Here is a 15,027-nt window from a genome sequence, read left to right as displayed (position 1 = left end):
CCCCGTCCTTGAAAACGGCTCCCACTGTGGCAACGCTGGGGAGCATACATTCCAAGGACAGGGAAGCGGGTGAGGAGCCTCCCATTGCGCGTATCCAGCTCTCGGGTCAACCCACGGTCACGTCCTCTCCATGACCTCCTCTGACACTAACAAATGAACAAAAAATACATGTATAAGCTTCTTCACTTCAGTATTGTTTAAAATAGCAGGACGCTGGAAAGAATCTAAACGGTTTAAAAGAGAATATTGATACAAATGAATACGGTGTGGATTCCATAGTTACTGACCCAGGAGTATATTTACTTTATATTAATAAATGAGAAAAACGCATTTTTTAACAGACCAGTAACTATAGGACAATCACTTTTATAGTAGGATATTATTTATAAACATATAAATGCATTTTCAGGCCTATAAGAATATACACCAAAACAGGTGATAGAATTGTGAATGACTTTTCTTTCATTTTTGCTCATCTCTGAACAAAAGAAATAACTGTCTTGTCAGTCACTACAAACCTTCCTAAAGTTGGAAAGAGCCTCTTCCTAAAACCAACCACATTAAATCCAAGAAACAGAGACAGAGGTCCCAATAAACCAAGCAGTCTGTCCCTTTAACCACTATGCATACTGCCATATAAAACATGAATTGTTGAAGTGTCATGCTACCCAGACTGAAACAATGGAAGGGCTTTTGGAGTATAATTGCAAATGCTACTAGAGAGCAGATTATGATTAGTGTACCCTTGGGAGACTTGGCCATAAATTTCCAGCTGCAGAACAATGGGACCTCAAAAGCCCAGAACCTCTCAGAGAAGAAGCACTAACTAAAAAGGACCTACATTATTTAGAAACCTCTGAAATGCTAAGCTAGAAAGTAAAGCACAGATAACCAACTGAATGTAATTGACATCTATCAGCTGGATTTTCCCGTATTATGTCTTATAGAAGCATTATAAGTCTTATATAAGGATATAAGTTAAGAAAAAAACTTAAAAAGACATTAGAATGGGGGCGCCTGGCTGGCTCAGTCGGTTAAGTGACTGACTCTTGATTTAGCTTGGGTCATAATCTCAGGATTGTGAAATCGAGCCCCCTTCCAAGTTCTGCGCTCAGCACAGTCTGGTTGGGATTCTCTCCCTTTCCCTCTGCCCCTCCCCCTCGGTTTACACACGCACACGTGCTCTCTTTCTGTTGCTCTGGGGGGAAAAAAGACATTAGAATGGTTGGTAAATAAAATAATAAATACTGACTTCCAGTCAAGATGGTACAACAAGTTCACGCTCTGATTACCCCCTTTATGCTCCAAATATATAGTAATATGTGGTTAAATATGAAAAGCGAAAACATTTCTAGATTTGAAAACAAGATAAACATCTCCATGGAACAGAAATACAAAACTGAGAGGCAGGCTGAAGCTATGACTATGCTGGCCAGAAATTCAGCTCTTGAGGAGTCAAAGAGTTTTAAAAGCTCCCCAGATGATGGGGAAGAAGGCTCACTACTTAAGGAAGTAGCCTGAACAAAACATAGCTGACTTCTGCCTGGAGCTACAGTAATGTTTTTCCTTTTTTTTTCATTATTATCTCCCTAAGAAGCAAAATTTAACTTTTCCCTAAAGAGAGAAATTAAATGCTGAGGAATGAGATTTTTAGGGATAGGGTTGAGCTTTGAAGGGCCACTATAATATCTAAGATTTTTAGCCTTCCAAGAATCAATTTTTACCTTATTGGGGGCAATACTGTCCCTGTTAAAAATACATAAGCTATCACTTTAAAACCCACAGCCTTGATAAGAACTGAGCCAAAACTCCCGACTGCCCATTTGACTGGTTCTTGGGTACTCCTCCATCACTCTAGGACAGAAACCTCGAACAGCAATTAAAAGCCTAGTTACAGATTAGGGACCTGGAGAATGGTTGGTGGGAAGGGTACCACAAAAATGCTGGACAGAGAGGCAGATGGGGTGAGTGGGAGAAAGAAAGAGAAATGAGAAACAAAAAAAGTTCTTATCTAAAATTACTGGTAAACCCAAATTCCAAAAACAATAATTGGTTGCTAAGAAAGAAAACCAACAAAATTAACAATCATGCATCCACTCTGGAAAATTAATTTTATAAAACAGCTAACAAAGACTTTAAATTAGAAACATGGAATATTTGCAAAAAAAAAGAGTGCAGCATAACCTCCACTTAAAAAAGATACAAAATTTTTCAACAAAGACAGGCAAAAAATGAAACAAGAATAGGTGGATATTTAATGGAAACAAGTAGAAATTAAGAAAGGAAATATAGAGTGATTGAATTTAAAAATACAATAAACAGGACTGGATTGTTCTCTCTTCTAGACAGAGATAGATGATTGATAGATAGATAGATGATAGATGATAGATAGATAGATAGATAGATAGACAGATAGATGTATTTAAATGAGCTATTAAGAAACATAGAAGTAGAAGGGCACCTACGTGGCTCAGTCAGTTAAGCATCTGACTTGGCTCAGGTCATAATCTCAGGGTCCTGGAATCAAGCCCCACAAAAGGCTTTGCCTTCAGTGCAGAATCTGCTTGTCCTTCTGCCCCACCCCTGCTTGTGCTTGCTCTCTCTCAAATAAATAAATAAAATCTTAAAAAAAGAAACAATAGAAGTAGATTGAGAGATTCCAACATTTTAATAAATAGGAATTCCAGAAGAATAAACTGAAATAAATGATAAGGAAACAATATTTGAAGAAATTATTGCTGATAATTTTCCAGGATTAAAAGAAAGAAAATCTGGTGAATCATCAGCTCAGTATAATCCAAGTACTAAGCAGAATAAATACAAATAAAACCAAACTTGGACACACTAAAATGAAACTATAGAAATTAAAAGTAAAGAGACAGTCTTTAAATCTAGCAGAGAGAAAAGACTAACATAATATAATTTTTAAAAAATTAATTAATTTTTTTAAAAAAATAAATAAAAAATAAAATAGAGGGACAACTGCGACAGCAGGTCTCTTGTTAGCTAATGTAGATATCGAGAAATTTAGTGAAATAATATCCTAGAAGTGCAGAGAGTTGGTCATCTAGAATGTCAACATAAGGGAGAAAATCAGTGAAGTGTGTAGGAAAATTGTTTTATCCTTGCAAATTTTCTGTAAATCTAAAATAATTCCCCCAAAAAAGTTTACTTAAAAAAAATGCGGAGAGGGGGAAAAAAAAAACTTTAGCTAGAATTTTATAGCCAGTTAATCCATCTGCCAAAAACATTAAAAAATTATTAAAGGATACACAAAAGCAAGAAGTACATTGAACAGAGAAATTTGTAAGAATACAAAAAAAAACGATGAGCCTAGAAATTGATTGATTTCCTCGTTTGCTTGCTTCCTTCCTTCTTTCCTTCCTTCCTTCTTTCTTCCCTCTCTACTTCCTTCATGAATAATTCAGTCCACAATCTATTAGGTGGGGCCAAGCAAGGTAGGCATCTGGGACTGTAAGGAAGAAAGTGGCAGCAGCTAAGCATGGGTTGTTGAAGTTTAGCAAAATGAGATTATCTGTGCAGCCTAGTATGGGTTGTCCAAAGGGAAGAGGGTGCCCACTCAGGAGAAAGTAGCAATAGCCCAGCACAGAGCGTCAAAGTCCAAGTAGAGTGAGGAGAGCATCTGTGCAGGGGGAAGGAGTGGTGGTGGAGAGAGACTGGTCGTAATAAGTAAATATATTGAGAAGCCATGTTCTTCACTGTCAGAGAAGAGAGTTACATATAAAGGGAGAAAACCAGAGTGAACTCTGTGATGGTTTGGAAGTGCAAGTACTGATATTAGCTCATGGTTTTCAACATGTGTGGGGGGTGTATGTGTACATAGCTCTGTCCCCTGAGAGGGCCTAGGAATAGGAACATCAACACCCTAAAATTAATAAAAAACCTTCCACTAAAAGGAACCATGGCTTCAAGGAGATATGGCTACTTTCAGGGCTAGGGCAAGGAAAACCTAGAATAAATACTATGTTAGTCTAGATGTTAAGTATTCATATTGGTGGGAATGAAAACTAGCATAGTCACCATGGAAAACAGTATGGAGATTCCTCAAAAAATTAACAAGAGAATTACCACCTGACTCTGCAATCCCACTTCTGGGTATATGTCCAAAGGAAATGAAATTAGTATCTCAAACAGATATTTACACCCTCATGTTCACTGCAATATTATTTCCAATAGCCAAAAAAGGAAGAACCTAAATGGCCATCTATAGTGGAATATTTTTCAGCCATTAAAAGGAAGAAAATCCTGCCATTTGAAACAACATGGACGAACATGGAGGCATTACACTAAGTGAAATAAGCCAGACAGAAAAATACAAATAGTATGGTCTCACCTATAAGTGTGGAATCTAAAAACATCAAACTCATAGGAACAGAGAGTAGAATGGTATTTGCCAGGGAGGGAAAGGGTGCACTGGGCAGGGGGGGGCGTGGTGGAAGAAATGCGGATATCTAGGTCAAAGTGTACAACCTTTCAGTTTAAGAGGATAAGTTCTGGAAATCTAATGTACAACATGATGACTATAAAGTACTGTGTTCTATACTTATAATTTGCTAAGAGTAAACCTTAAGTGTTCTCCACACAAAAAAAAGAAAAGGTAGCTATGTGAAGTGATGGATGTTTTAATTAACTTGATTGTCATAATCTTTCACAATGTATGGAAATATCAAGTCATAATGTTGGACACCTTATATACAATTTCAGTTGTCAGTTATACCTCAAAAAAGCTAGAAAAAAATAATAAAATAAAGGCAAAACTACCAACAAAGAAATCTTAAATTTTATATATTTTACTAAAAAGTATAGGTAGGTATTTTGGAAACAAATATATCAATATAAAAGGCTTTCTATGTAAGAAAAAAAATAAATGCAACTATAACATCCAAGAATTTAAATAAAACCCTAAAACCTAAAAGAAAGCACTAAAAAATGATATAAGGGAAAGGAGAACAGTCTCTTCAACAAATGGTGGTAAGAGACCTGGATATCTGCATGCCAAAGAATGACAATGAACCCCTGCATCATACTATACATAAAAAATTAACTTGAAATGTATCAATGACCTAAATTTGAGAGCTGAAACTATAAAACTCTAAGAAGAAAACAAAGGAGTAAATTTTCATGACAGTGGCAATGGTTTTTTAGATAAACACCAAAAATACAGCAATAAAAGAAAAAACAGATAAATTGGACTTGATCAAAATTTAAAACATTTTGGGCATCAAAGAGAGTATCTATCAAGACTAAAAATACAACTTGCAGAATGACAAGATAGTTGCAAGTCATATATCTGATAAGGGTCTAGTATCTAGAATATATAAAGAACTCCTACAATTCAACAATAAAAAGCAAATGACCCAGTTTTTAAAATGGGTTTAACAAACATTTCTCCAAAGAAGATATATAAAGGACCAAACAAGCACATGAAAAGATATTCAACATCGTTAGTCATTAGGGAAATGCAAATCGAAACCACAATTAGATACTACTTCACACTTAACTAGGATGGCTATAATTGAAAAAGGAAAACGAGTGTTGGCAAAGATGTGAAGAAAACTTAACCCTCATGTATTGCTGGTAGAAATGTAAAATGGTGCAGCCACTGTGGAAAACAGTTTGGAGGTTGCTCAACATGTTAAACGTAAAATTACCATATGATCCAGCACTTCTACTGGGAGGTTTATACCTAAAATAATGGAAAATAAGTGTTCAAACAAAAACTTGCATATGCATTTTTAAAGCAGCACTATTCATAAGAGACAAAAGGTGGACACAACCTGAATGTTCATCAGCAGATGGATGAATAAACAAAATGCGGTATATCCATAAAACACAACCACTAAAAAATGAAGTACTGATACATCCACAGCATGGATGAATCTTGAAGACCTAGTGCTAAGAGAAAGCAGCCAGACATAAAAGACCACGTATTGTATGATTCCATTTCTATGAAATTTCCAGAATAGATAGATTTGGATCTATTGAGATAGAGAGCAGATTTGTGGTTACCAAGCCTGGAAAGACAGGGGAATGGGGAATGAATGTCTAACGGGTGTGGGGTTTCCATGTGAGGTGATAAAAAAATTTCTGGAACTAGGTAGTGGCGGCAGTTGCACGACATCGTGAATGTACTTAATGCCATTGAATGGCACACTTTAAAAACGGTTAAAATGGTAAATTCTATGCTTTCTATCCTTTGCCACAATTTAAAAATTAAATGAGAAAACATTTGCAACAACATGGATGGATCTAGAGAGTATAATGCGAAGTGAAATAAGTCGGTCAGAGAAAGACAGATACCGTATGATTTCATTCATATGTGGAATTGAAGAAACAAAACAAATGAACAAAGGAGAAGAAGGAGAGACGGAGACTCTTAACTATGGAGAGCCAAGGGTTACCAGAGGGGAGCTAAGTAGGGAGATGGGTGAAACAGGTGAAGGGGATTAAGAGTACACTTAGGATGAGCCCTGAGTAATGTATAGAACTGTCGAATCACTATGTTGTACACCTGAAACTACTATAATACTGTATGCTAACTGCACTGGAATTTTTTAAAAATTAAATGAGAAAAATAAAATGATGGAAATGCATCTAAAGGGCACAGAAACCGGCTTCAAGCACCTCCCACTGGGACAAATTGAACATCAAAATAAGTAGTAATAGAAACAGATTATTCACTTTGAATAAAAAGGAAATCCATGAGGCCAAACCAATATGTGAGCCCAAATGGGAAAAAAAAACAAATCAGCTGGCATTTCGTTTCCATACAGCGAAATGCCAACTAATCTTTGCAAAAGGAATTACAGAATTAGAAAAATCACCATGTTGGGGCGCCTGGGTGGCACAGCAGTTAAGCGTCTGCCTTTGGCTCAGGGCGTGATCCCGGCGTTATGGGATCGAGCCCCACATCAGGCTCCTCCGCTATGAGCCTGCTTCTTCCTCTCCCACTCCCCCTGCTTGTGTTCCCTCTCTCGCTGGCTGTCTCTATCTCTGTCAAATAAATAAATAAAATCTTTAAAAAAAAAAAATCACCATGTGGTAAACACCATAGTAATAATTAATTCAGACAAGAAACATCAACAGGTAATAGCCAGTAAAATTTGATGAGGAAGGAGATATACACAAAGTCTTAAAGTATTTCCCCACAAAACACTCACTAATTACAAAAGGGAAATGAATAACTTTATAGTGGAAAAACCTGACACCACATTTATCAAATGATCAAAGTTATGGGACAAAAAAAATCACGTGCCACCGGATAGGACACAGTGAGAACACAGCACCTCTGTCATCTGCTAGGTGTATAAAGTTGGCCCAATGACTCACCTCTTTAGACCTCTGCTCCTTCACCTGAAACAAAGGAAGTAGACTAGATAGTATCTAACTTCATTCCAGTTCTAAATTCCTACTATTCTAATACTTATTGCACTAACCTAAATATATGTCCTCATGTTCGGAACTTGGGGAGGTAGAAAGTCTTTTCTCAGTTTAAGTGGCTGATGTTCTTATATAAGCAAATCAGCCAAAATGTGCACAAAATGACATACACAGTAAAACTTACGACCTTGGGCTACTTTCATAGGCAGGACTGGAAAAGTCCAAATTAGAGAGTTTTTAAAACCATACTATTCATTCCTTTTAAGGACATACCTGAGTTCAAACTAAGGTAAGAAAATGATTGTATCTGAGTGCTTTTATAAATAAATGCTTGAAAAGATTTTTTTTTCCCCTTAAGAAAGTCGAACATGCCTCCTGGCACCTTGTGAACACCATGCAGGATCGTAGCAAAACGCGTGAGGTACAGAAAATGCTGCAGGCCTTTCAGGCATTGCCCTCACACATTCCAATCATTGAGCTTCTTCAGTAGAGGACAGAAATCCCTACTTGGCCACAAGGCACTGCTTTCAGAGGGGTAAGATTAATGTCATTTAGTTAAGCAGGGGAGAATGGTTCTGTAAAATAACTCAGGCCCTCACAGGGCAATTCAAATTACCAGCAACCTCATAAATAAATGCAATCATATCAATATACAACTGGCAAACCATCAAGAAGTGAAGTCTGAACTGATCTTATTAGACCATTTGGCTTCAGCTGTCAGCTTTTATGCAAACGGAAACACATTAATTGGTTAATTCATAATCTTTTAGGTTGGAAGAGCCAATTTGCTATAATTATTTTTACTATCCCTTCAATATACAGAACCAACTATATAAATTCAAGCTACCAGAATTACTAAAGGTCCTGGTAAAGAATGAGTTACTAACTCATGTTGGGCTGGGCTTTTTTAAATAATATTATTAATCATTCCCACACTAAAAACATTAAAACAGTACCCTTGAGTCCCTTGGGCCTCTTTTCTCTCGTTCATCACCTATATCTAGTCAGTCACAAAATCCTGCCAATTCTTTCTTTTCAAATGTCTCTAGAGTCCAATCCTCCCAGGACCACCAGTGCAGGTCAGGCCCTCATTCACCCCACACTTGGTTTAGCACAATAGACATGGAGCGTCTACTATGGCTCCCCATGTTTTTCAAAACCTGCTAATCAATCTGACATGGTAACTATCTCTCCTTCCTTGTATCACTGCATACCTGACCCAAATTCTTTCTACTCAAGAGGCTTTTTTAAGCAGGTTCATGAGACAGGGGCAAGACCTGAGGTACCATCCTACAGCTCTTCAAGTTCCCACTAATCAGTCTTTGACACTATTTGGGTGCACACAGTCCTATCCCACCTACCTGTACTGCTATCCAGCCCACACTATTCCATATTCCATTCGTCCCTTACAAATGATTCTGTTAAATTACTTGCAGAAAATCCAGGAACCCATATCTTCAGACTGTCCCCCAGGAATAACTCCGAGGTCTCACTTTGCTGTCATCCTTTCCTCTGCTGGCCTTCTAAAAACATGGACACTCTGAACTCAGTCCTCAGCATCCTTCTCCTTTCTATTTTCATTCCATCTTGAGATGATCTCATCCAGTCCCATAAATATCATTATACCAACAACTCCCGAATTTGTGCCTTCAGCCTTGCTCCTTCTTGAGCTCCCGATTCAAATATCCAACTGTACACTCAGAATTTTCCCAGAGAAATCAAATAAAGCATGCCCAAAAGGATTACCCCATCTCAGTTATCACCCTCCATCTAATTACTCAAGTCAGGAACTTTGAATTCACTTGCCTCCCAACATCCAGTTCAACAACATATCTCTCTATCTCTCTGAAATATATCTCAAATCCAACCTCTAGAACCACTCTATGGCTGCAACCCTAGTCTGAGTCATTAACATTTCTCACCTGGATTATTGCCGGAGACTGCCAGCTGGTGATGAGGTCCTATAACTTACTCCAATATTCATTCAGAGTCTCAGACCTCATGGAAAAATAAAGAAGGTTATGGGGCACCTGGGTGGTTCAGTCAGTTAAGCATCCAACTCTTGGTTTCAGCTCAGGTCATGATCTCAGGGTCATGAGATCGAGCCCTGTGTCAAGCCGCGTGCTCAGCACAGAGTCTGCTTGAGATTCTCTCCCTTTTCCTCTCCCTCCGCATCTGTCCCTCTCCCTGCTCACACGCGCTCTCTCTCCCTTTCTTTCTCCCAAAAATAAATAAATAAAATCCATAATAAGAAAAAGTAAAGAACATGAACTTGACATGATATATATTCATTTTTTTCTTAAGATTTTATTTATTTCTATATTCAACAGAGAGAGAGAGAGAGACAGAGAGAGTGTACAAGAAGGGGAAGCAGTAGAGGGAGAGGGAGAAGCAGGCTCCCTGCTTAGCAGAGAACCCAATGCACGGCTCGATCCTAGGACCCTGTGATCGTGACCTGAGCTGAAAGCAGACGCTTAACCGACTGAGCCACCCAGGTGCCCTAACATGATGTACATTTAATGAAATTCTATTGCTGTTAGAAATGACCACCTTGTTTCTTATTTTCTTGTTCTTTCTCTGTTCTTTCCTCTTTCTCCAAGTATCTCCCTCCCTCTTTCAGACTCCTTTCTCTTTCCTTCTTCTTAATTTCCTTTTTCTCTTCCTCTCCCTGTTATTTTACTGAACAACTAGGCACATGGTATAGCAGGAAAATGCTAGGAGTTGGAAGTAAAGGTTTTATTCCTGTGGTCTGTCATGGTGAAGGAAAGTAATCATGACGAAGTCAGCTTATATTTCTGGCCCTCAGCTGTCTCATCTATTAAATAAAGAGATTATAGTAGATGGTCTCTGAGGTCCCTTAAAATTCTAGAAATCTATTCAAGGTATTTATTGAGTAAAGTGCTATGTTCCTTGTTCTTTAAAGTAGGTAAATTCAATATTTTATATTTCCCTGAGGGGAAAAAAGCAAATTAGTTTTTTTTACAAGGTCTTCAATTGATCCTTCTCTACCAGGGGTCAGTGGCTCTCAATAGAAAAAATGCACCTCTCCCTGGGTATAGTCTAAATGTTCAATATTTCTGTAGTTATTTCTGTCTTTGGGCCCTCCTTGGGACAAGCAGTTTCCAAGAAGAGGCCAATAGGCCACTTAATATGAAGACTATTAAGTTGTGTTTCAGGCTCTGTGTTAAGCCTTTTTTTTAATCCTTTAAACAAGTCTACCTAAGGTAGATATTATATTATCATTCCACTTTTACAGAAGAGGAAACTAAAGTGCAAAGAGGTTAAGAAATTTGTCTAAGGGCACACTGCTCACGGATAGCGGAGCCTAAATTTGGACCTATATCTATCTGACTTGAAAGCCCATGCTCTGAAAGATTACCTATTCTACTTCCTTCCAGAAATACTATTGGAAGTCTATCCTTGCAGGTGTCTGTCTCCTCTTGGACTGACAAAACATGTGGCCTCTGTTGTCCTGGAGGCCACACCCTACCCTCTACCTGACTCAATAGAATCAACCACACTGCAGGAGTTTTGAGACTTCCAAAGACTTGTAATTTCTTATGGTACTAGTATCAGGCCTGTGGGCACTCAATAAATGCTGTTGACTGAGAAGCCATGGTAAGAAGCAACTTACCATCTAGGACCGCCTAATGCAAATTCTAGCAATGTAAAGGAAAATGTTAGGATGAGGGAGAGATTGTACAAGGACTGGAGATATGGTCAGACTTCCCAGAAAGTCTCATTTCTATGACCTCATTATCATTTGCAGAAAAATAGAGCAAATGATATCCCTAGAGAATTACTTTAGAAAATGATTGAAAAATTGTTTTAATTAAGACTCTAGGTATTTAAGTGAAATACCAGGTCAGCACATTTGTGGAAGAAGTTCCCTCTTTAAAAGGCTTCAAACAGTCTTCAGAAGTAGGATTTAATTTGCCTGACCATCTCCTGAGCAACTTCAGAGCAGAATCAACACTCAGAGAGTCTTTCGTACCTAAGGAATGTATGGGTTTTCTGGCCAAGAAGACCGAATTGGCAGTCTCTGAAACTCTGCTCATCCCCTGTCACTAAGAGAACTGTGTTTGGGAAGACAGAAGACCCTTGCGAAGTAGGAGGCTAGTGAAGCACCAAGATATCTTCCTGGAGCACTGGTTTTGTGTGGATACAAAGGCAAAATGTATAGCATTGCGTGTTGCCATTCAAAAGCCCACAACCCATCCTTGGGATTGGTTGTCTAAATCTTCTTAAAACCAAGAGTTTTAGATGGACAGAGAGATTCAGACTACCCTTTGGGATGTTCTTCACTTAGAGAGCTGTAACACTGGTGAGACAAGAGACTGAGAGGCATCAGTACACAGGAATAGCAGGAACTCCCACTGGAGGTCAACCAGCCCCAAAACAAAGATCAGCCCTGGCAATAGCAGAACAGATGTTTGAGAGGTTGAGAGTCTCAATGGAGAACATGTACATCAACCAGGACCAGGCCAAAAAAAGGGAGAGAGCTTGAGGTTAAGTGGGAAAGGTAGGGAAAAGTTCGCCTCCCATTGGTTTTGCCTGGTAAGTTCTCAAGATCAAAATTTCTTATGACCATCACCCTCAGCTTAATTTTGTAAGCAGGTCCCCTCAGAGTGTCATGATTCAGAAAAATAGAGTAAGAAATAAGTAGTAGTCCTATATCTGCAAATGAAATACTGATTCTGGATATTTCTTCCCTTCCTTATGCTTCCTTGATAAGAACATTTTCCCAATTGTCTAAGAGATGACACCAATCCAGCCTTTTCTAATTTATAGATATACTTTGTTTTATGGTGCTTCACTTTATTGCATTTCACAAATACTGTGTTTTTTACAAATTGAAGATTTGTGGCAACACTGCATCAACAAGACTATCAGCACCATTTCTCCAACAGCATTTGCTCACTTTGTGTTTCTGTGTCACATTTTTGTCATTCTCACAACATTTCAAATGTTTTTATTGTTATTATATTTGGCATGGTGATCTGTGATCAGTGATCTTTGATGTTACTATCGTAATTGTTTTAAGGTGCCACAAACCACACCCATATACAACAGAGAACTTAATCGATGCATGTTGCATGCGTTCTGACTGATCTATTCACCCGCCAATCCCCCATCTCTCTCCTTCTCCTCAGGCTTCCCTATTCCCAGAGAAACAACAATATTGAAAGTAAGCCAGTTAATTACCCTACAATGGCCTCTACGTGTTCAAGGGAAAGGAAGGTCGCATGTCCCTCACTTTAAGTCAAAAGCTGGAAAATATTAAGCTTAGTGAGGAAAGCATGTCAAAAGCCAAGAAAGGTTGAAAGCTAGGCCTAGGCTTTTTGCGTGAAACAGTTAGCCAAGCTGTGAATGCAAAGGAAAAGTTCCTGAAGGAAATTAAGTGCTACTGCAATGAACACATGAATGATAAGAAAGCTAAACAGCTTTACTGCTGATATGAAGAAACTTTTTAATAGCTTGGACAAAAGATCAAACCAGCCACAACATTCCCTTTAGCCAAAGCCTAGTTCAGAGGAAGGCCTAACTCTCTTCAATTCTATAAAGGCTGAGAGAGGCGAAGAAGCTTTTACAAAAGAAAAGCTTGAAGCTAGCAGAATTTGGTTCATGAGTTTTATGGAAGGACACCACCTTCATAAAATAAAAGTCAAAGGTGAAGCAGCAAGTGTTGTACACCACACCAAGTTATCCAGAAGATCTAGCTAAGATAATTAATGAATGTGGCTACCCTAAACAGCAGATTTTCAATGTAGACAAAACAGCCTTCTATTGGAAGAAGATGCCATCTAGGACTTTCATAGCTAGAGAGGAGAAGTCAATGCCCAGCTTCAAAGATTCAAAGGGCAGGCTGACTCTCCTGTTAGGGGCTTATATAGCTGGTGACTTGAACTTGAAGCCATTGCTCAACCATTCCAAAACTCCTAGCACCCTTAAGAACTATGTTAAATCTACTCTGCCGGTGCTCTATACGTGGAACAACAGAACCTGGATGGTAGCACATCTGTTTACTAGTTTACAGGTCTACCGAATTTCTTTAAAGACAGATTTATTTATTCATTTATTTATTTATTTATTTGAGCAGGGAGGGGCAGCGAGAGAGAATATCCAAGCAGACTCCTGCTGAGCTAGAGCCCGATGCAGGGCTTGATCTCATGACCCATGAGACCATAACCTGAGCCAAAACCAAGAGTCGGACACTTCACTGACTAGCCACCCAGGCACCCTAGTTTACTGAGTATTTTAAGCCCACTATTGAGACCTATTGCTCAGAAGACGAGATTCCTTTCAAAATATGGCTGCTCATTGACCATATACCTCGTCACCCAAGAACTCTGATGGAAATGTACAATGGGATGAATGTTGTTTTATGCCTGCTAACACAGCATCCACTCTGCAGCCCATGGATCAAGAAGTCTCTTTTACTTTCAAGTCTTATTATTTAAGAAATACATTTTGTAAGGCTATAGCTGCCATGGACAGTGATTCCTGTGATGGATCTAGGCAGTCAGCTGAAAACCTTCTGGAAGGATTCACCATTCTAGATGCCATTACGAACATTCGTGATTCATGGGAAGAGGTCAAAATATCAACATTAACAAGAGTTTGAAAGAAGTTGATTCCAGCCCTCATGGATGACTTGGAGGGATTCAAGACTTCAGTGGAATAAGTAACTGCCAACATGGTGGAAACAGCAAAAGAAGTAGAATGAGAAGTGAGCCTGAAGATGGGACTGAATTGCTGCAATCTCATGGTCAAATTTGAATAGATGAGAAATTGTTTCATATGGATGAGCAAAGAAAGTGGTTTCATGAGATGGAAAGTACTCCAGATAAAGATGCTGTGAAGACTGTTGAAATGACAACAGAGGATTTAGAATATCATATAAATTTAATTGATTAAGCCTCAAGTTTGAGAGGATTGACTCAAATTTTGAAAGAAGTTCTACTGTGGGTTAAGTGCTACCAAACAGCATCTCATGCTACAGATTAATTGTTCATGAAAGGAACAGACCATCCATGCGCAAACTCCATTGTTGTCTCATTTTAAGAGATTGCCATAGCCTTCAGTGACCACGACCCTGATCAGGCAGCAGCTATCGACATCGAGGCAAGACCTTCCACCAGCAAAAAGATTATGACTCACAGGGGTACCTGGGTGACTCAGTCAGTTAAGTGTCTGCCTTCAGCTTAGGTCATGATCTCAGAGTCCTGGGATCAAGCCACACATCTGGCTGTCTGCTCAGCAAGGAGTCTGCTTCTCCCTCTTCCTCCCACTGGTTCTCTCTCTCGCTCTTTCTCAAATAAATAAATCAGATCTTTAAAAAAAAAAAAAAAGATTATGACTCACTGAAAGCTCAGAGAATTTTTTTTTAATTTAAATTCAAGTTAGTTAACATATAGTATATTATTACTTTCAGGGTAGAATTTAGTGATTCATCAGTTGCATATAACACTCAGTGCTCATTACATCAAGTGGCTTCCTTAGTGCCCATCACCCAGTTACCCCATCCTCCCACTCACTTCCCCTCCAGCAACCCTCAGTTTGTTCCCAAGAGTTAAGAATCTCTTATGGTTTGCCTCTCTCTCTGTTTTTAATTCTATTTTATTT

Source organism: Ursus americanus, chromosome 5 (genome assembly GCF_024610735.1).
Source record: "Ursus americanus isolate L20-20 chromosome 5, mUrsAme1.1.p, whole genome shotgun sequence".
Classification (NCBI taxonomy): Eukaryota; Metazoa; Chordata; class Mammalia; order Carnivora; family Ursidae; genus Ursus; species Ursus americanus.
Note: the sequence above shows the minus strand (reverse complement) of the source record.